Source organism: Pithys albifrons, chromosome 8 (genome assembly GCF_047495875.1).
Source record: "Pithys albifrons albifrons isolate INPA30051 chromosome 8, PitAlb_v1, whole genome shotgun sequence".
NCBI classification, from domain to species: domain Eukaryota; kingdom Metazoa; phylum Chordata; class Aves; order Passeriformes; family Thamnophilidae; genus Pithys; species Pithys albifrons.
This window is the reverse complement of record NC_092465.1, coordinates 39,249,462-39,277,139: the sequence shown is the minus strand read 5'-3', so window position 1 is coordinate 39,277,139 and position 27,678 is coordinate 39,249,462. Positions and strand designations below refer to the sequence as shown.

The 27,678-nt window shown below is 52.4% G+C and overlaps 1 protein-coding gene across 5 annotated transcripts in view; it reads left to right on the top strand.

The window, feature by feature from the left end:
* Positions 1-276: 276 nt before the first annotated feature.
* Positions 277-27,678, top strand: part of ADARB1 (adenosine deaminase RNA specific B1) — a 109,821-nt gene continuing 82,419 nt past the window's right edge. For 2 of the 5 annotated variants that reach the window (XM_071561652.1, XM_071561656.1), the window contains exon 1: positions 15,649-15,825. The gene's annotated coding sequence lies outside the window, so the exon portion shown is untranslated. Of the gene's footprint in view, positions 669-4,929; positions 5,060-5,449; positions 5,619-15,648; positions 15,826-27,678 lie in introns of those variants that run through there. The other 3 variants (XM_071561653.1, XM_071561654.1, XM_071561655.1) reach the window with 3 other exon arrangements.

Below are 27,678 nucleotides of genomic sequence, written 5' to 3'. Positions count from 1 at the left end.
TGTTTGGCCTGCCTTGTAGGAAGTGTCCCAAGGCTGTGAACAGTCAACTTGTGTGTTTGGGAATCTCTGCAGCAGGGAAAGGCCTTTCTTTCTAGCAAATTCCAGTGTTCACAAAACCCCAGTGAATTTTGCATGGGAGACTGCTGAAGGTGGGGATGTGATCCCAATCTGACACCCAGAAATATCTGTCCTGTCTTTCAGACATAAAAAGAAAGTTTACTGAGGCTTCTGAACCTTGGGAAAGCAACTTCCTGCAGCTGTGACCCAAGTTAGTGCCTAAAACCATGTGCAGTGGGAGTGGCTGGCACCTTGATCATACCTGTCTCCTGCCTCACTGGTAATGGTGCTGTTTTTCTCCCTCTAGGCTGGCACTGTTGAACAAAGGCAGTTTGTCTGATGCCACTTGGTTCTGGCAGTGCAGACACTGTCACTGAGGCTGCCTGTTACAGAAATGTCACTGTGCCACCCTGCTCCCCCAGGGCCTGGCAGGAGCTTCCTGCTGGCAGAAGCCACGGAGAGATGCTGATTCCATCCTACTATCCTGGGCTGGGCAGCCCCAGCTGCTGCCATCCCTGTGTGTGAGGACATCCAAGAATGGAGATTGTTCAGCCTGGAGAAGAGAAAGCCTTGGGGACACCTCTCCCCACAATTGCCTAAAGGGGCTCCAGGTAAGCTGGAGAGGGGCTTTGGACAAGGGAGGGACAGAACAAGGGGAATGGCTTCCCACTGCCAGAGGGCAGGGTTGGATGGGATACAGAGAAGAGATTCTTCCCTGTGAGGGTGGGCAGGCCCTGGCACAGGTACCCCAGAGAAGCTGTGGCTGCCCAAGCCCTGGAAGTGTCCAAGGCCAGGTTGGATGGGGCTTGAAGCCACCTGGGGTAGCGGAAGGTCTCCCTGTCCATGGCATGGGAGTTGGAATGAGATGGTCTTTAAGGTTCTTGCCAACCCAAAGCACTGTATAATTCTCTCATTCCATGATTCTAAGTACAGAGGAGGAAGGAGCCAACTCCTCTTGTTGGTGAACTGGGCTCTCCAGTGGATGGAAAAGTGTATGTGGAGGGGAGGAGGGACAGCTGGCATGGCATGTTCTTCCTGGGAACTTGTCCGAGAGTGAAAGCAAATCTGAAAGGCCATCAATCCCTGTCTTCTCAGACTGCTTAGTTTTCTTTTCACAGGTGGTTCTAAATAACTTAAAAGATGGAGCAATAATGGATGGCTTGGATTGAAATGTTAAGGAAAATCCTCAGCTGGCAGCAGGGCTGGTTAGGTGGGTGCTTGGGTAGATGTTGCTGGAGCTCATGTGACAAGAGAGGCCCTTCTACCTTGTAATGGTTCAGGAATGGGACTCCCCAGTTCAGTGTCCCCACCAAGACCCAGACAGATCCTGCTCTCTCACTCCCCGTTTCCTTCCCCTTTCCCACTCCAGCAGGCTAGAGTTGAGAATTGGATGGCAAAAGGGGAAGATCTCCCAAACTTCCCCTGCTGTGTTTCCACATGCAGTGGTGTCCTCAATGCACGCTGAGTGCTCTGGAGTCCCTCCCTCCTCCAGTACAGTCTGGATCAGTCCATGGCAGACAGTGGGGCTGTGTTTCCACCCCTGGGGCAGTCCCAAGTGTACTGCACTCCCCTCCAGGTGAAAGCAAACTGTGGCCTGCCCTCTGGGGCCAAGGGAATGGAGAAAAAGGCACTGGCACTGTCGATGGTGGCACCACTTGGCTGCCCTGTACTCCAGTGAGTTCCCAAGTTCCAGCACATCTGGCACAGCAGCACCCAGTGGAGGTGTGACTTTGTCCAGGCCACCATCGTCTGCTGTCCATCTCAACTCTCCACTGGACTTACACACTGGTCAGATAGGACTATTAAAGGCTGAAGGAGTCCTGCTGACCACTCCCAGACTCCAGTTCACGGATCATCTCATGGATAGGGGTCACAGAGTCCCAGCTGGTGCACTATTGGTACCTGCTGTTTTCCAGCCTCAGCACTCCCACAGCAGAAGGGTGTTCTGGGACATCAGGCAAGGTACTCATTGTCCTGGAAGTGAAGGGGTTCCTGACCAGGCAGAGGTGTGAGCAGGGTGACCCCCAATCCATGCTGTCTGGCAGCTGTACACAAGGGGAGGTGTTGAGCCACATGACCCCCCTTAGTACCCACTGTACGCCCATTCCAGTGGCCTTCACCTGCATGGACAGCATCCCTCTATGCACACCTGTGTGCACAGCATCACTGTGTGCTGAGCATCACTGTATGCAGAGAATCCCTGTGTGCTCAGCATCACTGCACAGCATCCCTGTGTGCACAGCATCCCTGTATGCACAGCATCACTGTATGCTCAGCATCACTGCATGCACAGCATCACTGCGTGCACAGCATCACTGTATGCACAGCATCACTGTATGCACAGCATCCCTGTATGCTCAGCATCCCTGTATGCACAGCATCACTGTGTGCACAGCATCCCTGTGTGCACAGCATCCCTGTGTGCACAGCATCCCTGTATGCTCAGCATCCCTGTATGCACAGCATCCCTGTGTGCACAGCATCCCTGTGTGCACAGCATCCCTGTATGCACAGCATCCCTGTGTGCACAGCATCCCTGTGTGCACAGCATCCCTGTGTGCACAGCATCCCTGTGTGCACAGCATCCCTGTATGCACAGCATCCCTGTGTGCACAGCATCCCTGTGTGCACAGCATCCCTGTGTGCACAGCATCCCTGTATGCACAGCATCCCTGTGTGCACAGCATCCCCTTGTGCACAGCATCCCTGTGTGCACAGCATCACTGTATGCTCAGCATCACTGTATCCTCAGCATCCCTGTGTGCACAGCATCCCTGTATGCACAGCATCCCTTTGTGCACAGCATCACTGTGTGTGTGCACAGCATCCCTTTGTGCACAGCATCCCTGTATGCACAGCATCACTGTGTGCACAGCATCCCTGTATGCTCAGCATCACTGTGTGCACAGCATCACTGTATGCACAGCATCCCTGTATGCTCAGCATCACTGTGTGCACAGCATCCCTGTATGCTCAGCATCACTGTGTGCACAGCATCCCTGTATGCTCAGCATCACTGTGTGCACAGCATCACTGTGTGCACAGCATCCCTGTATGCTCAGCATCACTGTGTGCACAGCATCCCTGTATGCACAGCATCACTGTGTGCACAGCATCCCTGTATGCTCAGCATCACTGTGTGCACAGCATCACTGTGTGCACAGCATCCCTGTATGCTCAGCATCACTGTGTGCACAGCATCCCTGTATGCTCAGCATCACTGTGTGCACAGCATCCCTGTGCAACACGCTCTCACCTTCCCGGGCTGTGTGCTTAGCTCTCAGCCCGCTGTTTGAATATGTTGTTCCCCTTGGAATTCAGCAGCAGTGAAACATGTGAGTGTTTAGAGCTGCGGTTCACAGCCTGCTGCTGCAGGCATCTCCTGCCCCCGCCATCCCAGCAAAGGACTTAAAATCTGCCAGGAAACAGGCGTCTGAGACACAGAGTCGCCTTCGCAGTTGGCGTGTTTTCAGGATGATAAAAACTTTCACGCCTTTTTTTTTCTTTTTTAAGATAGCAGAGTGGGAAAAAAATAGCTTCCAAGCTCTAAGGAGTAGTTGTGCCAGAGGGGAGGGCGGGGGCCCAACCCGGCAGCTCTAGACTTGGCAAGAAGTGAGTGAGCAGCAAATGCACAACTCGGGGCTGGAGAAATTGGGGGCTACTTTTCTGAGCTGTTTTCTTTCTTGTTGGTGATTTTGCCTTTGAAGGCTGTTCTGAAAGCAGGAACCTTGGTATCCTGTCCATCTGGTGGTACCAGTGGATATTTTCAGCTGCACACAAAGTGGTGGGTGGAAGGGAATTCTCCCTTCCAAGCAGCTGGTGGTGGTGTCTCTGGTGTGCGGGATGCAAAGGGATGATTTTTAATAGCAGTTCCTACTACTCCCATGGTTCTCCCTGGTACCAGTGGTTGGTTCCTGCTGGAGCAGGGGTTGCATCAGGGCAGCAGCACAGCTCAGAAAAGCACAGTGAGTCACACAGACCCGGTCCCAACCCTTGGGCTAACCCAAGAAAGTCCCCAGGGTGAGCACGTAGCCTCCCTCCTGTTTCCTTCCACTGCTTGGCTTATCTGCCCTGCAAAGTTCTCCTTGCAAACCCTGTACAGGGGAGCACCCCCGACCCCTTTGCCTGTGGAAACTGTCACTAGGGAGCACTTCTGCTGGCACTCTGGTTGAAGCCATGAGCTGCACTGTGCCCATGACTTTCTTTTTTCTCTGGAGTTAAGCATGTGTGATGGCTTTTTCCAGCATAACCTGTGCCAGCTCCAGCACTGAGGCTCATGCTGGTGCTGTGGGTACTGGCTGGGTGGAGCTGGCTACCTCCAAGGTTGCTTGTGGCAGCTGGGGTCAGGCAGGTGGGCCGGGATAGCTTCTGCCAGCTGCTGGCTGGGAGCAGTGGGGCTGAGGGCCTGCTGTGGCCTCCTTGAGTTGACTCCAAGGTCCTCCTCTCCATCATCTGCAGCAGGCCCTGGGTTGTGCCATGGTCAGGTGCAACTCCAGCCCTCAGCTTCATTTCTTACCCTGTGCTTAATCTGACAGTGGCAGCTGGTGAAGAGCAGTGGGACTGTTGGGAGCACTGGGTCTCTGCTGCAGAATGGTTGCTTTCCTCTGCTCCCTGGCCAGGGCACAGAGGACTGACTCCCTTCCCATCCATCTCATCATCACAGCCACGGGTCAGTCTGAGCTTCAACCCTCTGTGAGTCATTAGGGATGTGTCTGTAGGTTTGCTGTCTGGGGGTGAGGAGATATCTCCCAGCTCACAAAAAAGGACTTGCCCTCCTCACCCTCCCCTAACTTTGCACGTCACCAGCCACACCTCAGCCCACAGGAACGTCTGCCTGGGACCCAACTAGACATGACTCAGCCTGGCCACAGCTGGTCTTGCTCTAGCCTAGGTCCTGGTCACTTCCTTGTGACCTGAAGTGCCTGTCTGGCTGTACCATGTCACAGGGCAGCTTCTTGGGGAGCACAGGGCCATGAGGAAGCCATATTTTCTCCTTTGAAGAGTAAGTAGTGGTGAACTTCCCCCTCCATCCCTGCCCCTGTTCGCTCTCCCCAGGGCAGCTTGCCAGGGAGGTGCCAGCAGACCCCTGATGATGGTTCTAGACAGTCCCAGCACAGGCAGTGCGGCTGGCCCAGCACTCAGGGAGCTCCAGAGAGTTCAAACTACAGTGACTCCTGCTCCTTCTGGCCCAGAATGTGACTGGCATAGCAGAGACCTGGCATTTCTGACCTTCTGCCACTCTTGCATTACCCAGTATGTGCAGTGAGTCCCTTCCTTGTGTGGAGCTATTTCTCCCCTCAGATTCCCTCTTCCCTGGCTGATCCTTACATTTCCCATATTTTATGTAGCCACTTGCAAACTCGTACCTGTTTCTTTTGCTCTTTATTTACAGCACAGGTACCTCTGAAACCAACCCAAGGTGGGTTCCTGCAGGAGCAGTCTCAGGGAACATGAGTGAAGGAAACCTGCATGCAAATTCGAGCTGCCTGGTGGTTTTGGGAGCAGATGAGATTGGCACCAGCAACTCCTTTCATCTGGGTCTTGCACAAGAGAGGGGTGAGGTGAATCACCTGATCCAGCCTTTGCCTCTAGGCGCAACCCAACTTGTCTCAGCCCAGAATCGTGGGTTTCACTCTGACTGTTTTACCTTGTTGGCCATTCTGCATGATGTGGTATCACAGTGCTGTGTCCTGGCCTTTTCAGAGCACTAAGGGAGGTCCAGGATGCATCAGACCCTCCCTTGTGAGATGCAGTCCTGCTCCTGCTCTTCAGTTCCTGACCTTTCACCAGTTACTAATCCCAGGAGGGCTCTACCTCTTATCCCATGGCAGCTCAGTTTCTTTAAGAGCTTTTGGGTATTCTTTAAGTGCTTAAGAGCATTGCCACATACCATTTTGAAATCCCCATAAAGCCCAGTTAATTGGATCAACCTTATCTCCATACTCACCATTTCCTTGCAAGGCAAAATCATGCCCTGCCTGCTGACTCTTCCCAGTGTAATAATTATCTGGCATCTGCTGATTCTGCTCTGGACCGTGGTTGCCTCAGTGTGAGGCTTTGTGTTTTTAGTTTGATGAGCAATTTAATCCTGTTCAGACGTTTTCTCTGGGAGAGGCGGCGGTGTGTGGCTCTGTGGTTTCTCTCCACACAGTCCTGATGCCTCAGTGGGTGCTCCAGAAACCCAGACTGGGACTGGCATCAGGAGTGACGTTGCTGACAGGGCTCTATCAGCTGAAAAATGGGATGAGGATTTTTGTGGTGGCTTTTTGCCTTAACCAATTCGATTGTTTCCTTATGAGGAAGCTGTTAAGTAGTGCAAGCAAAACGCAGTGCCTTGCCAGCAGCCTTGTTAAGATTTAGACCTTTGCATCCGAATGCTCTGAGATTTTCCAGGTTGCTTGATTCCAAGTAAGATGCATAAAGTATCATCTAAGGGCTTCTCTCTGCTTTAACGATTGGTGTTTCGTGCCAGACGGGCTGTGTTGGTGACCCTGTTTGAACTCGCTGTGATTTGCACATGAACTGCTTCCATTACCAGGCAGATCTGGCTGTTTCTGCTCATTGTGGCTTGTCCTCCCCAAACAACTGGGGAGCCAAAGTTGTCCCTGGGGCAGTGAGGAGTGGGATCTGGACCCCTGCTCAGTGTTCATAAATGAAGGATTTCTGTGGTTTAATCTAGTGCAGATTCTCTGCCACTGAGCAAGCCATGACCTGGGGGACATCTCACAGGGCTGGTGGGGAGCACAGTGGCGTGGCAGAGTCTCTGGTGCCACAGCAGGTCTGCTCAACAAGTGCATAGCATGCAGTTTGTTGGGGAGGATTGTGGACAGTGGTGTGTGACACGTTTGCTTGATGCTCCCTGGACTTGATTTCAGCGACACAAATAGGAAAGGAAGCTAAAACAAAGAAATCTCCCAAACAGGAAGGTGCTGGAAAGGGAGCAAATGTCAGGCCCGGAGCAGGTGAAGGCACATGGTGCCAGGATATCCTCCCAAGGGAAGGAGATGGAGGAAGAGATAATCAGCCTGGCGCAGGCAACCCTTTGTTCCATGCTCAGCCAGTCTGGGAGGATGGACAGACAGACACCAGAAGGGGCCAGGAGGACAGACTGTTCTCAGCTGAACACTTGGTCTGTCTTTAAAGTGTGGTTTGTCTGGCTGTAGTTTGAGGGACTGAGTGACAGAAGCCAACACATGTGAGGGGAGAGGCAAGAAGAGTGTCTTCCTTGGGGGATGCTGCTGCTCCCGACCCCCTGATCCTTGCAGAGGGAGGGGCTGCTCAGAGCCCTGCAGTGGGACAGGGCCACGGTAGGATCAGTGCCTCCCTCAGCAAGCCCAGGCGCTGTCGGGGGTTTGTGATGCCTCCATGGTGCCATGGCTGGAGCTGTGCCAGTGGCTCTGGGCTGGAGGTGGTGTTGGAGCTCCAGGCACAGGGAATGTGGCTGTGTTTACAGTTGCTTTGGATACGTTTCATCTCAGTGCAGTTACAGCTGCCCTGGATACGTGTAATCTCTGCTCACCAAAGGGATGGTTAAGCTAAACACCCTCCACGTCACTGCCTGCCTCAAGAACCCGTTTGCTTTGGGAGCAGGGAGGTGTTACTATGACGTGACACTTTATGGGATGACACTTCCCTCTTACAACTGTGTTGATGTTCCTCCACCTGCCTTTTGATCCTCTGTGCACACACAGGTAGAGCCTGTGCTGCTTTTGGGGATCCCATGCCCGCAGTGCCTGATGGTGTGGTGGGCTCCAAGTGAACACTCGGGATGCTTGTTAGTGCTTAGTGTGCAGTGCAGGTGCATCAGAGAAGCAGGGGATGCTGCTGCTGCTGCTGGTCACCAGCCTAACAGAAGTGGCAAACCAGTTCCAACTTCCCACAGTCTGTGCCTTGGGTTTTTTGAGCCAGAGGTGTTGCTCTTGAATAGCATTTGAACTTGAATAGCATTTGCTGGATCTTACTTCCAGTTTTTCCTCCTCCCAATTCCCAATGTTAACTTTGGGTTTTTTATTGTTTTGACCTCTCCTTCTCATAGCTCAACAAAAGGTCAGCTCAGTCTGTCTCAGTGCCAAGGCCTCGCAGCTGAGCAGTAACAGCCACCCTACATTGCATTTCATCTGCCATGACCAGAACTTCCTTAGATGCTCATGATTTAAAAACTGTGCCTGTGTTAGTCACTGAGCAGGTTGGTTCATGAGCTGTTCATGGGCACTGCTGAAACTGTCCCCAAGGCAGTCCTGCACTTTGGCTTCTGGTCCTTCCTGCCCACTGTGACCCAAGGGTGATACTTTGCCATGTGTGACACCACACTGTCCCATGCCCACAGCCACCTAGTCCAGGGGTGTGAGCTCAGGCAGAGTGTGAGGGGGAGCCAGAGCCAGCCCTGTCTCCACCCCCTCCCACAGAGGGGTCCCTGCAGGTGGGGTGAGGAGACAAGAGCATTGGTGCTCATGTGAAATGGTGCTGGCTCAATGTCACCCTTTCTCCAGTGCCAAGAATGCAGATTCCCCACCTCTGGGACCTGCCCCCAAGCCAATTTGGAGCCTCTAAGTCTTGGGGCTGCCCTGCTCCAGCTCTTCCCTGGGATGGCATCAGGCAGGGCACTCTGCTTGGGCCAGTTGCCAGCCTCTAATTTGGGTGCTCACAGGCATGTCATGTACCAGTCTGGCACCACCATCCTGCCTGTAGACCTGGCTCAGGACACCGTGTAAGCACAGGTAAATGCCTTGGTGTCATTCAAGGGTCTACACAAGCAGCTTACTGCAAAAGGAGCTGCCAAACTGCCTTGAATCATGTGCTGGCCTTAGAAATTCATGTTACAGACCATCTACCAAGCAGCTAAATCTTTGGTTAGGCAGCTGTGCTCCCCATTTGTCCCCCAGCAAGCAGTCATTGCCCCAGCAAGGGATGCCACTGTCCTTCTACAGGAATGGGTTAAACATCCTCCCTCCTTCTCTTTGCAGCATGGCTTTGGATGGAGGTTCCCCCAGCTTGGCAGCTACTGCACCGAGGATCATATGGCAACAGCAGGGAGGAACTACCAAGCTTGTGTCTGCTGCCAGGGCTTTTCAGGGTTGCAGCTTCTGTTGGGGTGGTGGCACAGAATTGGTGGAGGAGGTGATGTGTCTGGCAGTGCATCCATCACATCCTCAGGTGAGGTTAAGGACTCTGAAAGTGGGTCTGGATGACCTGGCATGCCAGGTGCAAGATGTGAACTCACCTTAGAGGTGACCTTATCACTGTCTAGAACTGCCTGAGGGAAGTTCTGGCCAGGTGGGGGTTGGTCTCTTCTCCCAGGCACTCAGCAATAGGACAAGGGGGCATGATGGGCTCAAGCTCTGCCAGGGGAAATTGGAGATCAGGAAGAAATTCTTTGCAGAGAGAGTGCTCAGGCATTGGAATGGGCTGCCCAGAGAGGGGGTGGATTCCCCATCCCTGGAGGTTTTTCAACTGAGCTTGGCCGTGGCACTGAGTGCCATGATCTGGTAAAGGGACTGGAGTTGGCCCAAGGGTTGGACTTGATGATCTCGGAGGTCTTTTACAACCCAACTGATTCTGTGAATCTGTGATTCTATGATTCTATGTAGCTCCAGCATGGTGGGAGTGGGATGGGAGTTCTATATTCAAGAGCTGTTCACCAGGTTGGCAGGACCAGCACACAGGGACATGTCCAGCACCTGCCCTGAAGGCCATTGGGATGCCAAAACATGAGTCAGTCAGCTGGGACTCTGCTCTGTATGTCAGAGCTCATGGGCAAGTTGCCTGCAGAAGATGCCAGTGTGTGGTGCTGAGGGCACACACAGACAGAGTCACTGAACAGCAACAGGAGGTTCCAGCTGGTGGTCATGAGCACAGAAGCAAGGCAAGGGTTCAAGACAAAATTCCTTGAAATCACAGGCAACATTTCTGGGAAGAGTGGGTTGGTTCTGAAATCTGTATCTGGCAAGCCCACAATCACCTCAGCTCCTGAAACTCCATGTCCCACAGATGGTGAGGCCTTCAGTGCTTCCCCAGCCTTGCTGTTGACACTGGTTGTCACATCAGCCACAGCTGGGGAATGCTGAGGGAGCACCACCCTGTGCAGGAGCCTTTGGCTGGGCACAGCCCCACCCCACCAGTGTTAACTGAGCCCTGATCCATATCCTGGGGTGTGGGGACCAATTTGCAAATCATGTTACCCTGGGGTGGACAATCACAGCAGATTGTGGAAGCTGTGAACCTGGTTTTGGGTTATGGTGTTTGTTGAATGAGCAACAGCCTAATATTTCCAATTTCCCAGGACTTTGATGAGAAAGTAATTGTTAGAAAGGCATTCAAGTGAGTTTACAAAAAACAAATCATGCTAAAAAAAAAACCAAACCAAAAAAGCCCTCAGGGAAACACAGTTTGGATGATTTGGAAAAATATGATGCTTCAGAAACACCAGCAACTGTATCAACAGTGGCACAGCTCAGCAAGGCCAGGGAGGGAGGGAGAAGCAGGGACATGGGCAGGGACATCACATCCCACAGTGGAAGGGAATTAAGCTGCTCCATGATGGAACTGGTCCAGCCATCAAGTGGGATGAGGAGCCTGGGAACACATTGTGCCTCTCACCCCACCCTCACCCCTGAGCCATTTCACAGAATTACAGAATGGGGCAGGTCGGAAGGGACCACAGTGGGTAATCTGGTTCAACCTCCCTGCTCAAGTAGAGTTATCCCAGAGCACACAACATAGGATTGCATCCGGATGGTTCTGGAATATCTCCAGGGAGGGAGACTCCACACCCCCTCTGGGCAATCAGTTCCAGTGCTTGGTGCCTCACACAGTAAAGAAGTTCTTCCTCATGTTCAGGCATCAGTTTCTGCCCACTGCCTCTTGTCCTATTGATTGGCACCACCAAGAAGAACCTGGTTCAATCTTCTTGGCACCCCCTCTTTAGATATGTATAGGCATGGATGAGGTCCCCTCTCAGTCATCTCTTCTTGAGGCTGAGCAGTCCCAGCTCCCTCAGCCTTTCCTCAAAAGAGGGATGCTCCTGTTCCTTGATCACTTTTGTAGCTCTCCACTGGACCTGCTCCAGGAGCTTCATGTTTCTCTTGTCCTGAGGAGAGTCCAGAACTGGACACAGCACCTCCATTGTGGCCTCACCAGGATGGAGAAGAGGGGCAGGATCAGCTCCCTTGACCTGCTGGCAATACTCTTGCCCAATGTGAGCTCTCATGGGGGCGCTGTTGCTGACCTTCCTTCCCTCCAGTGCTGGTCTGGAGCTGGCAGAGACCCCCTCCTTGTCCTTGGACTCCAGAGGGACCAAAGAGGGTATCCCCAGGTGCATTTCTGTCTGTCCTGTGATGCACATCCAGATGTCCTTGGAGGGAACAGCTTCCCTGGGGCCAGCAACTCCCCAGACCCTTACAGCCCAGTGGCAGGAGCACTGACTCACTGAATGCTGTGATCTTCATCATCAATGGTGGTACCAGTCAAGGTTTTTAACTCTCAGCCTTGTCCCCCTGCTCCTGTCCCAGCAGTGAGTTCCCCAACATCCTGGTGGGACTCAGCTGCTTTGGCCCATGAGGCAGAGGTGGAACTGAGGAATGTGATCTCATCCTTGCTGGCTTCACTGGTGGTCCCAAGGCAGGGGAAAGAATGCAGTAGTCAGTGTTAAATTCCTTAAGCTGAAAATAAAATAGGATAAGGAAATGCAGGCAGGAATTCCCGGAGGTGAAGGCTCCACCAGCCAAGAGCAGACTGCCTGCAGGCGCTGCTGCTCCCGGGCAGGGCAGAGCCAAAGGGTTCTATCTGAGAGAAGGAAGTACAAAAATAGAGTGTTGTTTCCAGCACTGGCTTTTGTGCTGCTCCTCTTTGCCTCCCTGTGAATGCCTGCAGGGATCCTTATCCCACCAGTAACAGGGAGAGAAGGAAGAAGCCACATGTAAGTGGCACAGCTGCTCGGTGCTGCACCTGGAGCTGGGCAGCAAAGGGACATGGTCACAGGGGTGTCACCACACAGACACTCTGGAGAAATGGATACGAGAGCACACAGAGTTCTCAGCATGAAGTTTTAGTAATACTGAGGTGGTTGGTGCAGCAACACATATCAACAGATATCCAGAACCAGAGGAAATAACCTCAGGCTGTACCAGGGAAGGTTTAGATTGGATGTTAGCAAAAGTTTCATCACTGAAAGGATGGTTGGGTGACCTCAAAGGGACAGAAAGCTGGGAAAGTTAACATTTCTCCTTGACCAGTTAATGTCTGTGGTCAGCTGTGGCCAGGAATGAGATTTTGGGACATTTTCTGCTCTGAAGGGCAGAGAAGAGGAATAGACACCAGGCTACAAGCCTGAAAAATCACAAAAACTGGGAAGGGCAAGGCCAGCGCTGCACTCTGCTCTGTTTGCAGCATCCCATGAGATGAGCTTGGACCTGCAGGTGCCTTCAAACTGCAACGATTTCCAATGGTTTTAAACTGAGAGAGAGTGGGTTTAGATTGGATATTGGGAAGAAATTCTTGGCTGTGAGGATGGGCAGGCCCTGGCACAGGTTGGGCAGAGCAGCTGTGACTGCCCTTGGATCCCTGGAAGTGTCCAAGGCCAGGTTGGATGGGGCTTGGAGCAACCTGGGCCAGTGGAAGGTGTCCCTGTCCATGGCAGGGGGTGGGACTGGATGGACTTTGAGGTTCTTACCAAACCAAACCATTCTCCCAGGCACTCAGCAATAGGACAAGGGGGCACAGGCTCAAGCTCTGCCAGGGGAAATTTAAGCTGGAGATCAGAAAAAACTTCCTTACAGAGAGAGTGCTCAGGCATTGGAATGGACTGCCCAGAGAGGGGGTGGGTTCCCCATCCCTGGAGGTTTTTAAACTGAGCTTGGCCGTGGCACTGAGTGCCATGATCTGGTAAAGGGACTGGAGTTGGCCCAAGGGTTGGACTTGATGATCTCAGAGGTCTTTTCCAACCCAATCCATTCTATGATTCTGGTTCTGTGATTCTCTGTCAAGTGCAAAGTGCAAATCAGGGCTCAGTAACCTGCTCCCCAAGTGCCCACGTGCTCTCAGCCTGATGTCACAAACAGACCATGTGGGAGCCAAGTTTTGAAGTAATTATTTAATCCTGTTCTGCAGGAGGCTGAAGCCAATAACGCACATAGGAGCACTGAAGAACTTTGCTGTTGGTGTTTGGGTGAAGATCACTCACTGCTCTCTAGAAAACACTGTTTGGCCTTCTCATCTTGGCCTGGTGGGATGGACACGGGCAGGGATACAGGCAGGGACATAGGCAGGGACAAGGGCAGGGACAGCAGCAGGGACACAGGCAGGGACACAGGCAGGGACACGGGCAGGGATACAGGAAGGGACACGGACAGGGACATGGGCAGGGAGACAGAAAGGGACACGGGCAGGGAGACAGGAAGGGACACGGGCAGGGAGACAGGCAGGGACACGGACAGTGAAAGAGGCAGGGATCCAGGCAGGGACATGGGCAGGGACACAGGTAGGGATCCAGGCAGGGACATGGGCAGGGATCCAGGCAGGGACATGGGCAGGGAGACAGGAAGGGACATGGGCAGGGATCCAGGCAGGCAGACAGGAAGGGACATGGGCAGGGATACAGGCAGGGACACGGGTAGGGATCCAGGCAGGGACATGGGCAGAGACACGGGTAGGGATCCAGGCAAGGACACGGGTAGGGATACAGGCAGGGACATGGGCAGGGACACAGGTAGGGATCCAGGCAGGGACACGGGTAGGGACACGGGCAGGGACACGGGCAGGGACATGGGCAGGAACACAGGCAGGGATACAGGCAGGGACACGGGTAGGGATACAAGCAAGGACATGGGCAGGGACATAGGCGGGGACACAGCCAGGGATACAGGCAGGGGCACGGGTAGGGATACAGGCAGGGACATGGGCAGGGATACAAGCAAGGACATGGTCAGGGACATAGGCGGGGACACAGCCAGGGATACAGGCAGGGACACGGGTAGGGATACAGGCAGGGACATGGGCAGGGACAGGGTCACGACACAGGCAAGGACACAGGCACGACACGGGCAGGGAGACAGGCAGTGACACGAGCAGGGACAGGGTCACGACACAGGCAGAGACTTCGCATCCACGGCGCCGTGGGAGCGGCAGGGGCTCAGTGCTGAGGAGTTGTGCCCTGTCCGACACCCACCCGACTGTGGAGGGCTGTGGGAACGGGAGGGGATCTGAACCGGTCAGGGTCTGCCTAAGGTATGTGTGTGTGGATCTGAACCGGGCAGGGACTGTGGGAAGGAGAGGGGAGAGATCTGAACGGGGCAGGGGCTGCCAGAGATGTGTGTGTGGGGATCTGAACCGAGCAGGGACTGTGGAAAGGAGAGGGGAGAGATCTGAACGGGGCAGGGGGTGTGGTGAGGTGTGTGAAGGGTGATCTGAACCGGGCAGGGACTGTGTGAGGTGTGTGAGGTGTGTGGGTGTGTGTGTGTGGGGGGGGGGGACTGAGCGGGGCAAGGAACTGAGCGGGGCAGGGACTGAGGGGGATCTGAAAGGGACAGGGAGATCTGAGCGGGGCAGGGGCCGCCTGAGGTGTGTGTGTGGGGATCTGAGAGGGGCAGGGACTGCCTGAGGTGTCTGGGGGGGGATCTGAGCGGGATAGAGGCTGCCTGAGGTGTGTGGAGGGGCATATGAACCAGGCAGGGGCTGCCTGAGGTGTCTGCGTGGGGATCTGAGCGGGGCAGGGGCTGTGTGAGGGAGCGGGGGGGATCTGAGTCAGACAGGGGCTGCCTGAGGGAGCGGGGGCGAACGGAGCGGGGCAGAGGCTGCCTGAGGTGATGGGGAGAGATCTGAGCGAGGCGGGGGCTGCCTGAGGTGTGGGGGGGGGGGATCTGCACAGGGCAGGGGCTGCCTGAAATGTGTGTGTGTGTAAGATCTGAGCGTGGCAGAGGCCGCCTGAGGTGTGTGTGGATCTAAACGGGTCAGGGAGATCTGCACGGGGCAGGGGCTGCCTGAAATGTGTGTGTGTGGAGGATCTGAGCGTGGCAGAGGCCGCCTGAGGTGTGTGGGGGGGGTTCAAACCGGTCAAGGGCTGCCTGAGGGGTGTGGGGGAGGATCTGCACGGGGCAGGGGCTGCCTGAAGTGTGTGTGTGTGGGGAGGATCTGAGCGTGACAGAGGCCGCCAGAGATGTGTGTGGGGGATCCGAACCGGTCAAGGGCTGCCTGAGGTGTGTGTGTGGGGATCTGCACGGGGCAGGGGCTGCCTGAAATGTGTGTGTGTGTGTGTGTGTGTGTGTGTGTGTGTAGGATCTGAGCGTGACAGAGGCCGCCTGAGGTGTGTGTGGATCTAAACGGGTCAGAGAGGCCCGAACCAGGCAGGAGCCACCTCAGGTGTGTGTGGGGACCAAACCGGGCACGGGATTGCCCCCACGAGGCCCCGCCCCTCGCCTCTTTTGCCCAATCAGAGCCGCCCCTCGTCTTCCAAGCCCCGCCCCTCGCGTCCGTCCCCCCCCCCCCACCCGGTGCCGTCCCCGCGCTGCGAGAGCGCGCCCCGCGCGCGAGGGGGCGGGGCCGCCGCCAGAGCCGCCGCCGCCATTGGCCATTGGCGGCGGCTCTGGCGGCGGCCCCGCCCCCTCGCGCGCGGGGCTCGCGCCGCTGGCGGGGCCCGGCGCGGCCTGCACGTTCGCGGCGGCGGCGCAGCGAGGGCTCGGCGGGGCTCGGCCGGGGCCGCGCATGGCGGAGCGGCGGCAGCGAGAGCGGCAGCGAGAGCGGCGGCGGGGCCCGGGCAGCGGCGCGGCGCCGTGGGAGGTGAGGCCAGGCAGTGGTAACAGCGGCGGGAGGGAGAGCGGGAATGGGAGCGCCCCGCGGGACCTGTCCAGGTCCTGACGCGGTGGCGGCAGGTGCCGGCGGCTGTGGTGGTGGCGTGCCCGGCCGCCCCGCCGCACCTGTTGAGGGAGGTGGTGGTGGGGCCGGTGTGTGTGGGGGGAATGCGGTGCGGAGTGGGGGCCCTGCTGGTACCGGTACCGGCGGCGAGGCGGGGGCGGCCGCCCGGGCAGGGGCAGTGGCGGCGAGGCCATTTTGAGGGGGGTGGCGGTGGCGCCGCGTGAAGTTTGGCCCCGGCCGCCCGCCCCGGGGACTCGTTCCCTGGCACGGCGCCTTCCCCGGGGATCGGGCACCGGGACCCCGGCGCTGGAGAGGGTGCCTGGCCCCCCTGCCGTTCCCCCGGTGCTCCCCGGGCCGCCGAGCCCCCCGGCAGGCCCGCCTCGGCCCCGCCGCCCGCCCTCTGCAGCGGGGAGGCGGTGTGTCCTTGGAGAGCAGCTCGGGCGTGAAACGCGGCTGCACATCCCAGCGCCTTCCCTTCCCTTCCCTTCCCTTCCCTTCCCTTCCCTTCCCTTCCCTTCCCTTCCCTTCCCTTCCCTTCCCTTCCCTTCCCCTCCCCTCCCCTCCCCTCCCCTCCCGATAACCTCCCACCCCTCGCAGAGCCCTTTTCCCGCTGTTGCCGTGGCCCGCGGTGTGTTTGGTTGTGGTGGTTCCTCCGGGGTTCGGTGGGATTCGGGCTGTGCAGGAGCGGAGCTGCGGTCGGGGTGTCTGCGCTGCTCAAAGTCTGGTTGGATTACAGTGCTGTTCCCCCGGAGCTCCCGTGTGTTGCCGGGTGACCGAGGGGCAGCGCTGGCCCGGCCACCCTTGGCTCCTGCCCATCCTCACCTGGCACCTCTCCAGACTCGGGAGAGGGAGCTGTGCCAGAGAGGGGCTGCGGATCGTTCGGGACTCTGCACTCGGGCTGGGAAAACACGAAATCGATGGAGGAGCGGCTTGCCCACCGTGAGCCTTGCTGCTCCTTGGCCTGGGCTTTTGTCTATTTTTCTTTTCAGTGGTATATTAAAAACAAAACAACCTTCATGTTTTTTCGCGGCGTAAACAAGATTACAGTCTGATTTCTTGTTATGTTTTGTTTTCCCCAAGAGGTGATGAGCTCGCTGGGGCTCACAGGGACAGTGCTGGCTCTGAGTTACCCATCACCACTGTCTGAGCGAAGTCATAGCGTCATTCTCGGAGCTGTTTTATGCTGGAGAGTGGCAGCAGGCCAACCTTCCAGAGCACACAAGATGTTTAGAATAATTAGTGATGGAACACCCTTTTAAAATAATTGTTTAGGTTTATCTCACACTCAATTGCAGTGATATCTACCTCTAAAAATAGACAGGCTCCTGTGTAATGAGCCTCGTAGTATAAACGAGGCACGTCTTGAATGACTGTTGTTACTTCTGGGACGTCCAAGATAGATGTTTTGGGGGTTTTGCCAAACCTTCTGTCTAACTTTGGGGTTTTTTTTCCCTTGCTGCCGTGAATAATGTGGCTCTTGGCCCTTATGGCATGTAAGCTGTGTGCTGACCAGAGGCAAGGCTCAGTAACCCTCGATGTTCAGGGCTGGCACAACCACACAGAAAGCTTCCCACCGCTTCTCTGGCTGCCCAAGGTCATGTTTTTCCATAAAATCCGTGCTCTCTGTGCTGCCATGGTGGCAGAGAGGGCTTTGCCAGGTGACTGTGCATCACTTGGCGTGATCCCGGCTGTGCTGCTCCTCCATGGGCTGCCTTCCCCAGTTTTCCCGAGGCACAGCTGTGTGAGTGCACAGTTCTCACTTCCAGTAGTTACAGGCAAGGATTGCACAAGGAATTTTCTCATGTTTTGCTCTGTGGTTTTCAGGGCGTGACGGATGAGCTGCGGCCCAAACCTCTCCTGTGCACGTGCTTGTTAAAGTTTGTTTTCAGAAGCCAACATGCTGGTGTTGCTGATGTGCAAGAGAGAAAAAAAAAGCCCATCTTTTTTCCAACAGGAGGAGAATTTGCTCTATGAAGACTTATTTTCTGAGAGGACATTGTGCTTGTGTTTGAAATGGGAGATGTCTCGTAGCTTTACTCAAGCTGTGCTCGCAGACCTCAGCCCATTTTGATATTTGCCCCCAGTTTATCCAGATTTATCTGTTCAGCTGAAAGTTTAGTGCCCTTTTGTGGGCTGAGATGAGCCCAGTTGGTTAGAACTTGGCTGTAACAATGCCAAGGTCATGGGTTCAATCCCCTGTGTGGATCATTGACTTAAGAGTTGGACTCAATGATCCTTGTGGGTCCCTTCCAACTCAGAATAGTCTGGGATTCTGTGTGTGTGTTTTGGGAATGGAAATGCAGTGCCATAAGCCCTCAGCAGCAGATCTCTTGCTTGCTATGAGCACCTAAGTCTTCTGGAGCACTTTTGTTATAAATAAATGGGACTTTTTTCTTTTTTTAAAAGCCACCTGTTAAGTGAGTAAAGCTTCTAAATGGCTGGGCTTATTGGTTCAGACAGGCTATCATGGTTTGAGGCTGTGATGAGGCTCTGCTGCTCCCTGGCAAATTCAGTAACCCCCACCCTGCTGTCTCCAGAATCCTGTGAGGCAACGAGGGGTTCCTCTTAAACAAGGGAATTAGCTCAGTTGGTTAAAACTTGGTTCTAATAATGCCAGGGTCATGGGTTCAATCCCCTGTGTGGGCCATTGACTTAAGAGTTGGACTCTGATCCTTGTGGGTCCCTCCCAACTCAGAATAGTCTGGGATTCTGTGATTCTCCAATCTGTGTGAAGGGAATGACAACACGACATTGGTAGTTTGGAGGTGCCATCTGTGCCTTGGGGAAGTTTTGGCAATGCTGGTGGTGGTTGTGCCCTCAGTGAGGAGCATTTCACTGCCCACAGGGGCTGGGTTGAGTGTGTTGGTGCTCCTGGCACCAGGTTTGAGGTGAGGCTGAGACAGTCTGTCTGGAGGTGCTGTCAGTGAGTGTCTTGTCAGGCTGATGCTGCTTGTGTTTGAAATCTGGTGCGTGCAGGACCCTGAGGGTCTTTGCTGGACCATCTGAGGGTGTTGCCTCTGATGCAGAGAGACCAGTGGTTTTGCTGTTTCTGCAACTCCTGGAACCAGTAGGTGCTTGGCACCCTGGAAACCGAGGCCATGCAGCTGCTACAGGATGGATTTCAGCTTGTATTTAAGATTGAAACTGTGGCTTTGGACTGTATTTATCACTAGAAGCTGTTCCTTATGTACCTTGGTTTTAAAGGAAATGCCTCTATAGTGGAAATGTTGCGTGACCAAAAAAAAAAAAATCTCGGTGAGTTGATTATGTAAGCAAATGAAATGACATTTTAAAGCAAGTTTCTTTCCTGTTTGCAGACATTGTGGCTGTTTTTTTGCTCTTTGCTGCTGCTTAACATTTTTTCAATCCTTTCAGTGAATGTTTTTTTGTGTGGTAGGTATGAGAGGCAGTTGTTTTCACAATTTAAATCCTCGGTAGGTATGAGAAATAGTTGTTTTCGCAATTTAAATCCTTGAAGGGGCCAGCAGCAGGTTCTGGGAGCTGGCAGGAGCCAGCTGAGAGTGCTGGGGGCTGTAGCTGACCACAGCAGCAGCACATCTGAGCATTTAAAAAATAATTAATGGAAAAAAGAAGAGAAACCCACGTCACTGATACTGCTGTGGGAGCTGAGCCCAGAGTGATGGTTCCCGACCATCACCCTCTCAAGAATATCTGGTTGCAAAGGGAATTGGGATGTTTTCTATTCTCTACCTCTGGGTCAGCCGTGGTGTTTGTCCCTCCCTGTGCCAAGGGACTCCATCACCTCCAGCAAAGCTGCTCGGGGTTACCTTGAGCCTCCTGCGTTCCCGGCGGGGAGCGCGGGGCTGAGTCAGTGCTGCCTGCCCAGGCTGTGACTCAGTGCTGTCCCCTTGCAGGCACGGCACAGCTGCCAGCACAGCCAGGGAATAACCTCAGGCCAGAGCTGTCCTTTGTAGGTATCCCCTGGTTCGGGTGGGAATGTAGGGCTGCCCTCTGTAATCATGTGTGTGTTGGTGGAACTTGGTTGTTACTGAGCTTTTCTGTGTGTGCTACTGAGTGTCTGTGGAAGCCAAGGGGCTCAGAGGCCAGAACCTTCTGTCCTTTATATGTTATTATTATGGTGTTACCACAGAATCCCAGACTATTCTGAGTTGGAAGGGACCCCCAAGGATCATCCAACTCTTAAGTCAATGGCCCACATAGGGGATTGAACCCATGACCTTGGCATTATTATAATCAAGTTTTAACCAACTGAGCTCATCTCAGGGTCTGTCTTTGTGGATTGTATTACTTTTTTAATTATTCCTTTTTTTTTTTTAATTTATGTGCTTGAAGAGGAAAGTTGCTTTGTGTTTCCTGTACAGAAACGTTTTCCCTGATGTTCCAGGGTTAGGTCTCTTTGTGTCGCTGTCTCCTCAAGTGAAGATGCCTTCCATGCTCTTAAATTAGGATTGCTTCATAAAAAATGTCTTTATTGGGAACTCCTCCCTGTGCCTCTGAGCTCGATTTGCCATTGCATGACATGACACTGTCAGTGGCCCTGAATGCAGCACCTTGAAATGGCCATCAGAGTTGAAAAAAAGGGGTAGATGTGTCAGAGGTAAGTGCTGAGAAGTTGTGAGGACAGGGATCTGTGAGGAGGGAGTTCTCAGAGCAGTGCTCTGCTGAAAGGAAAGCTGAGTGAGTATTCTTGGACATGAGAGGATCTTTGTGGTAGGGAGACAAACAGGAAATCAAGTTTCACAGGTAGTTCCAGTAGAAGCTGTGCCCTTATTTTCCTGAATATCCTTGTGATTCCTTGAGGAAATGGAGAGGAGTGTTCTAGAAGAAAACAAAAGGTTTGGGGCAGATCCCCCACCCTGCCTCGGGGGGCTGAAACAGGAGGGAGCTGAGGGAAGATTTTGAGTTTCCCTGTAAAATCTCTTGCAGTTGTTTGGGATAATGTCCTTTTGTAGGTGCAGGGAAGCACCAGGCCAGGATTGTTCTGCACAGAGTGCTTTTGGCAGAGATACAAAAGGCAGGACTGCTCGGTGGATCCAAGAGGAATTTTTTGTTTTCATTTATTTTAAAGAGATTTTAACAGAATGGACCTCTGGATCTGCATCTTGAGTCCTGTGGGTAAGATGATGAGTGTCCTGAGTATCCTCATTCAGAGGAAACATGGGAGGAACATACTGTATTTCGAATTTAGAGTAGAAATCTTCCTCATCTGAGAGTGATTTGGTGCTGTGTGGCAGAGGGTACTCTCTGATTACCTTCCTTCATGGTGCTTTTGTTACTATGATACATTTAAGTTGCATTAACAATTTTGTGATGGGCCTTGGGTAATATTGTGCTTGAGGACTTTACCAATTGTCTTGGTTCAAACTTTAAATTTCCCAGTGGCTCCTCCTTCCTGCTGTTAATTTTGTCATATCAGCTCTGGAAAGAGCTGAGCTGCTTAAAATCTGATGCAAAAGAGAACAAGTGAGTGTGGAAAACACCACATTTTTCCATTTGTAAGATGTAATGTGAAAATGAAGTTTTTACATGGGAATTTTGAGGCAGCCTCAACCAGGAGTATTTTTTTTTCCCATTTTATCTGTGTAGGTTTTGAGATTTGCAGAGATAATTAGTACCTGCCTTTGCCATTCTGGAGGGCTTCTGCTGGAAGTGCTCAGTGTGCCTAAAACCAGGTTGATTTTTATTTAGCTTGATTTACTCAGCTCCTCAAATTGATTAACAAATGAGCCTTTAAGTTTAAGCTTTGCCTGCCTTTTTGTTTGCTTAGTTATACTCTAATATTTGTCCACAGTCTGTTGGGAAAATGCTAGAGGGGAAAAGATACCTTTGGTTTCTTTCCTTATATGCAGATTTTAAAAAGCTTTGTTTGCAAAGGCCATTCTGAATCAAAATGTGTTTTTATTTATCCCCTCAAATGTTGAGGGGATAAATAAAACTGAGTGAATGATACTGAAGGTACTGAGTGAATGATAAAAAACCCTGGAAGTCTTATCCAGTAAGAGCACAGTAGGATCTTTAATTCAAAAGTATGATCAGCCCTATGTTTTCATTAATAAAGTTTGCCCTCCATGCAGATTAGGAGGGAAATAAGACTCCTGCTAGGGATAATATAAACACCCAGGTACAGCCCATAAATCAGGAAATTTGTGCAGCTGAAATTACCAGGGACTTGGGAGAGCATTGAAGGGAAATATCTCTGTGGGGTTTCCCTGGGGGAAGATGAACCTTGGTGTGGCCCACCCTGGCTGCTCTTTGGAGAGGACAGTAAGAAAAAAATGCCTTCTGATCAAACCCAGACTAAGATAACACATTCCAAAGCTGCATTTGGCCTTAGACTTGCCATGTTTTTCACGGCTAGAGACAGAGGATCAGTGCTGGGATATTTAAATCTCTGAAAAATGAGAAGAATTAATATAAGCTGAACTGTGCTTTGTTTGGGAGAAACTTGTAATAAAGCTGGCTCAGTGGGAGAACCAGGGGTGTGTCCCTCCTCCACTGCCCAGGTTTTAAAGCTTGCTCTTGGCACGCACTGGGACATCAAAGGAGGAGGAAATAACTTCTCTTGTGTCAGGTGCTGACTCGCTTTTATAACCTAGATAGCCCTCAGTCGAGTTTACACCTGGTTAAAACTTGGTTATAATAATGCCAAGGTTATGGGTTCAATCCCCTGTATGGACCATTGATTTGAGAGTTGAACTCGATGATCCTTCTGGGTCCCTTCCAGCTCAGAATAGTCTGGGATTCTGTGACAAAGCACTTTGTAGCACGTGTATTTCCCACAGTATGGAAATCAGCAAGGGGTGTTATGTGGGGAGAGATCTCCTTGGTGATAGCTTCTGAATCTGTCAAGAGAAACAGCATTTTCTCACTTAAATTTTGGTAATTTTGGAAGCTGAACTTGTGAGCTCATGGAATAGCCCATTTTGGATGCTGAGCCCGTGCAGGTTTGCATCCTATTGGACCCGCTGCCTGTGGAGTCTTACACAAAGTCTGGGTGCTGTTTCACATGTGTGGAGCCACAGGCAACTGTATAGTCACATTCCATGTTTAACCAGAGTCATCTTTTCCACCTAGACTAAGAATCACGGAATCACAGAATGGATTGGGTTGGAAAAGACCTCCGAGATCATCAAGTCCAACCCTTGGGCCAACTCCAGTCCCTTTACCAGATCATGGCACTCAGTGTCACAGCCAAGCTCAGTTGAAAAACCTCCAGGGATGGGGAATCCACCCCCTCTCTGGGCAGCCCATTCCAATGCCTGAGCACTCTCTCTGCAAACAAGTTTTTTCTGCTCTCCAACTTCAATTTCCCCTGGCAGAGCTTGAGCCCATCGTGCCCCCTTGTCCTATTGCTGAGTGCCTGGGAGAAGAGACCAACCCCCACCTGGCCAGAACTTCCCTTCACGCAGTTCTAGACGGTGCTGAGGTCACCTCTGAGCCTCCTCTTCTCCAGGCTAAACACCCCCAGCTCCCTCAGCCTCTCCCCACAGAACATGTTCCCACCTGTAAGCTTTTCAGAGCAGCCATGTGGCACATTTACACTTTCTCAGCAGAGGTGGCTTTGATGTTCTCTGACACTGCAGCCCCTCTCTTGGTTAGAAGCACTCTTGGAGCCAGCAAAGTCCTCACTGGAGTGCTAAGAGCAGATCCTCTTTCCTGGGATTTAATGTGTATTATACAGACTTTCTTGTAGTCATATTTTTACAGATGCTTTTTATCTTACCAGTGCCAAGTGGTGTTCTGCAGTTTGGTGTCATGTGAGGCTGTGTTTTGATAACAAAGAGGAGCTGGAAATTAATGCTTAACTCAAACCAGTGATCCTGGCAGTTGTGGGTTGGATGTGTGTGCCAGCATTTTAATGTGAGTTGGGAAGGCGCTTCTGAGTGTTCAGAGAACAGACACATGTGGGACATGGTTTAGTGATGGACCTGGCAGGGTTAGGTTAGTGGTTGGACTTGATGGTCTTAGAGGTGTTTTCCAAATTTAGTAATTCTGTGATTCTCTGACAGTCTCCTGGTTGTCTCCACGTCTGTTCTTGGTCTGGGAGGTGGGAGAGTGTGTCCAGCTCCCTTTGGGGGACACTGAGGGCAGGGATGAGCTACAGGAGCACAGGTGGCCAAGAAGGCCAAGGGGATCCTGGCCTGGATCCAAACTAGCGTGGCCAGCAGGCCCAGGGCAATGACCCTTCCCCTGGACTCTGCCTTGGGGAGGCCACACCTTGAGTGTTGTGTTCAGTTCTGGGCCCCTCAGTTGAGGCAAGAGATTGAGGGGCTGGAGCGGGGCCAGAGAAGAGCAACGAGGCTGGAGAAGGGACTGGAGCACAAGTGCTGTGGGGAGAGGCTGAGGGAGCTGGGGGTGTTTAGCCTGGAGAAGAGGAGGCTCAGAGGTGACCTCAGCACTGTCTGGAACTGCGTGAAGGGAAGTTCTGGCCAGGTGGGGGTTGGTCTCTTCTCCCAGGCACTCAGCAATAGGACAAGGGGGCACGATGGGCTCAAGCTCTGCCAGGAGAAATTGAAGTTGGAGATGAGAAAAAACTTGTTTGCAGAGAGAGTGCTCAGGCATTGGAATGGGCTGCCCAGAGAGGGGGTGGATTCCCCATCCCTGGAGGTTTTCCTACTGAGCTTGGCCGTGGCACTGAGTGCCATGATCTGGTAAAGGGACTGGAGTTGGCCCAAGGGTTGGACTTGATGATCTTGGAGGTCTTTTCCAACCCAATCCATTCTATGATTCTATGAATGGTTGGACTTGATGGTCTTAGAGGTGTTTTTCAAATTTAATAATTCTGTGATTCTCTGATAGTCTCCTGGTTGTCTCTACTTCTGTCCTTGGGCTGGGAGGGAGGTGGGAGAGCGTGCCCAGCTCCCCTTGGGGGACAGTGAGGGCAGGGATGAGCTACAGGGGCACATCCACTGCCTGTCAGTTTGTGGTTGGACTGTACTTCTGTCCCTAATGAGTGTTCAGACTTTGATTAATCAGGAACTAAATTGGGACCCTTAGGTAAGTTGGCAACTCTTAATGTGAGACAGAAAAGTGCAGCTGATCTCAGCAATTAAAAGCTTGAATGTCTGATTGGGAGCTTGTGCTTTTGGCAAGGAACAGGCAAAGGGGCAAAGTCTCCCAGAAAAAGCTTTCATGAAAGCTGAGAAAATCCTCTCTTCACTCCATAATCTAATGTACATGCTTGAACTGGTGGGAGCTTCAGCTCAGAACCCTTCCCTCTATTCCTTGAGGACTGTCAGGTCCTTCCATCATAGTAACCCCCACAAAATCTGGGTTTTTTCTGTATCTCCGAAACTCTTTGCAAAAAATCTGAGAATTTACATTAAATACAGCTCTGCTTTTTTCCATGAGGATGATAATGAGTTGGGAATGCTTCCCAGCCAGTGCTGGGTGCATTAGTCTGAAAGCCTGTGGGTAGTTTGTCCCTGTTTGCTGCTTTGATATCAGTTGATTTCCACAGACCATAGTGCTGATAAATGCAGATAATGAGGGATAGTGAGTACTACTGTAGCTGTCTCTTGGTTTTTTTCCCCCTGGTGCAGCCTAGTTTCTCTGCTCTTATCCCCTGAATTCTATTCTTAGTAAGCAGTTGTTTTTCTTGAATTGAGTGAGTGAATAATCAGTATTTCATTCACTGTCCTTACATATGTTTAAATATAGTATTAACCTAATCTTCTTATATGCTTTTCCTTCTGCTGCTCCTGAGTTCCTAAAGGAATCAGGTTCACTCTTAATAAGATCTATGAATGAACTTCCCTGGAAATTAAACAGTTCTTTTGGGCTTTAGCTTGTCTTTATTGCCAAGATGGTAATTTATTTATATTTTTGGAAGACAGCACCATTTTTCATGCATATAAAACTTCTGTGCAGTCCAGAGTACTTCTTCTGTGTACACATTCCTTAGATACAGCCTGTGATATGTTTGGGTTTTTTTCCTGTTTGGAAAGTAAATTGACTGGTGAGGCGGGAAGGAAGGGAGGAGGGAAGGAAGGAGGGAGGGTGGGAAGGAGGGAGCTCTCCGTGGTACCAGCAGGGAGAGGCTCGTTCCTGCCGGCACATCCCGCATCCCATTACGGTCTTTCCGCTCGGGATGGCTCCAGTGCCTTGCTGTGGCTGCTCCCCCGTTTGCCAAAGGTGCTGAGGCCTCCAGCACAACAGGAATATCATCCCTGAACCTTACACTGTGCTTGCATCTCTCCAGAGAAGGAGTAGATATAATATAACTTCCATAAATGTAGCTTAAATAAATACAGTTTAAATAAAAATAGCTAGTGTTCCTGTAACTCCCTAGTTTTTTCTCAGCTTGTCGTTCTCCTGTGGCTGCATTTCAGATTGTGATGCCTGAGTGGCTTTTTTATAGCCCACATAATACCCAGCACTACTAGACAGTATTCCCAACCCCTCTGCTCATTATCCATCACTCCTCATGCAGTTTTGCTCAGACGAAACCAAGTGTAGGTTCATGTAGTCTGGTTTCAGAGTCAGCAGCTCAGGTGCAGGTGGGCCATCATCCTTCTGAGGCCAGTTTACCCGGCCCAGGTATCACAGAATCATAGAATGGATTAGGTTGGAAGAGACCTCTGAGATCATCAAGTCCAACCCTTGGGCCAACTCCAGTCCCTTTACCAGATCATGGCACTCAGTGCCACGGCCAAGCTCAGTAGGAAAACCTCCAGGGATGGGGAATCCACCCCCTCTCTGGGCAGCCCATTCCAATGCCTGAGCACTCTCTCTGCAAACAAGTTTTTTCTGCTCTCCAACTTCAGTTTCCCCTGGCAGAGCTTGAGCCCATCGTGCCCCCTTGTCCTATTGCTGAGTGCCTGCGAGAAGAGACCAACCCCCACCTGGCCAGAACTTCCCTTCAGGCAGTTCCAGACAGTGCTGAGGTCACCTCTGAGCCTCCTCTTCTCCAGGCTAAACACCCCCAGCTCCCTCAGCCTCTCCCCACAGCACTTGTGCTCCAGTCCCTTCTCCAGCCTCGTTGCTCTTCTCTGGCCCCGCTCCAGCCCCTCAATCTCTTGCCTCAACTGAGGGGCCCGGAACTGAACACAACACTCAAGGTGTGGCCTCCCCAAGGCAGAGTCCAGGGGAAGGATCACTGCCCTGGGCCTGCTGGCCATGCTAGTTTGGATCCAGGGCAGGATCCCCTTGGCCTTCTTGGACACCTGGGCACACTGGTGGCTCCTGTTGAACTTCCTGTCAGTCAGTCCCCCCAGGTATGGGCAGACAGGCTCTCAGCCTCTGTGCTCCCCTTGCTGCCTTTCAGCCTAAGCCTTCTTTGACTCCAGAGTTGGGAGGGACCCACAGGGATTATCGAGTCCAGCTCCTGGCCCCCAAGAAGTTGTTCTTTGTTCTTCTTTCAATCTGTCCTTTCCTCAGTCTCTTGTTCAATAGATGTGCTTTCTTTTAAAGTTGGTTTTCCAGTCTTAAGTGAGCTTCCTGGTAGATGTCAGAGCATTTTCTGGCTTTCAGTGAATGTGGAAGGGACCAAAAATACAGCATTTTATTTTTGTAATAAAAGCTCTGTTGAGGAATATGACTATTGACTGTTACTCTCTTGCCAGAGTATCTATCACCTGATCTGTAGGACACAGCTTGGCTGGAACAGCCTGCCTTGAATGCTAAAGAAAAAAAAGCCAATATTTGGAAGGTCACAGCTTTTAGATTGCAGTGGTAGAAAGTGGGGAAAGGAATTTTTCTCCTTGTGGCTTTCAGTGTAGGGGAGCCCCTCAGCATTGGCTCAGGTTTTGACTTGGGTGTTTGTGCTTCTCCCTGGGTTCTAGACCTTCCTTGCTA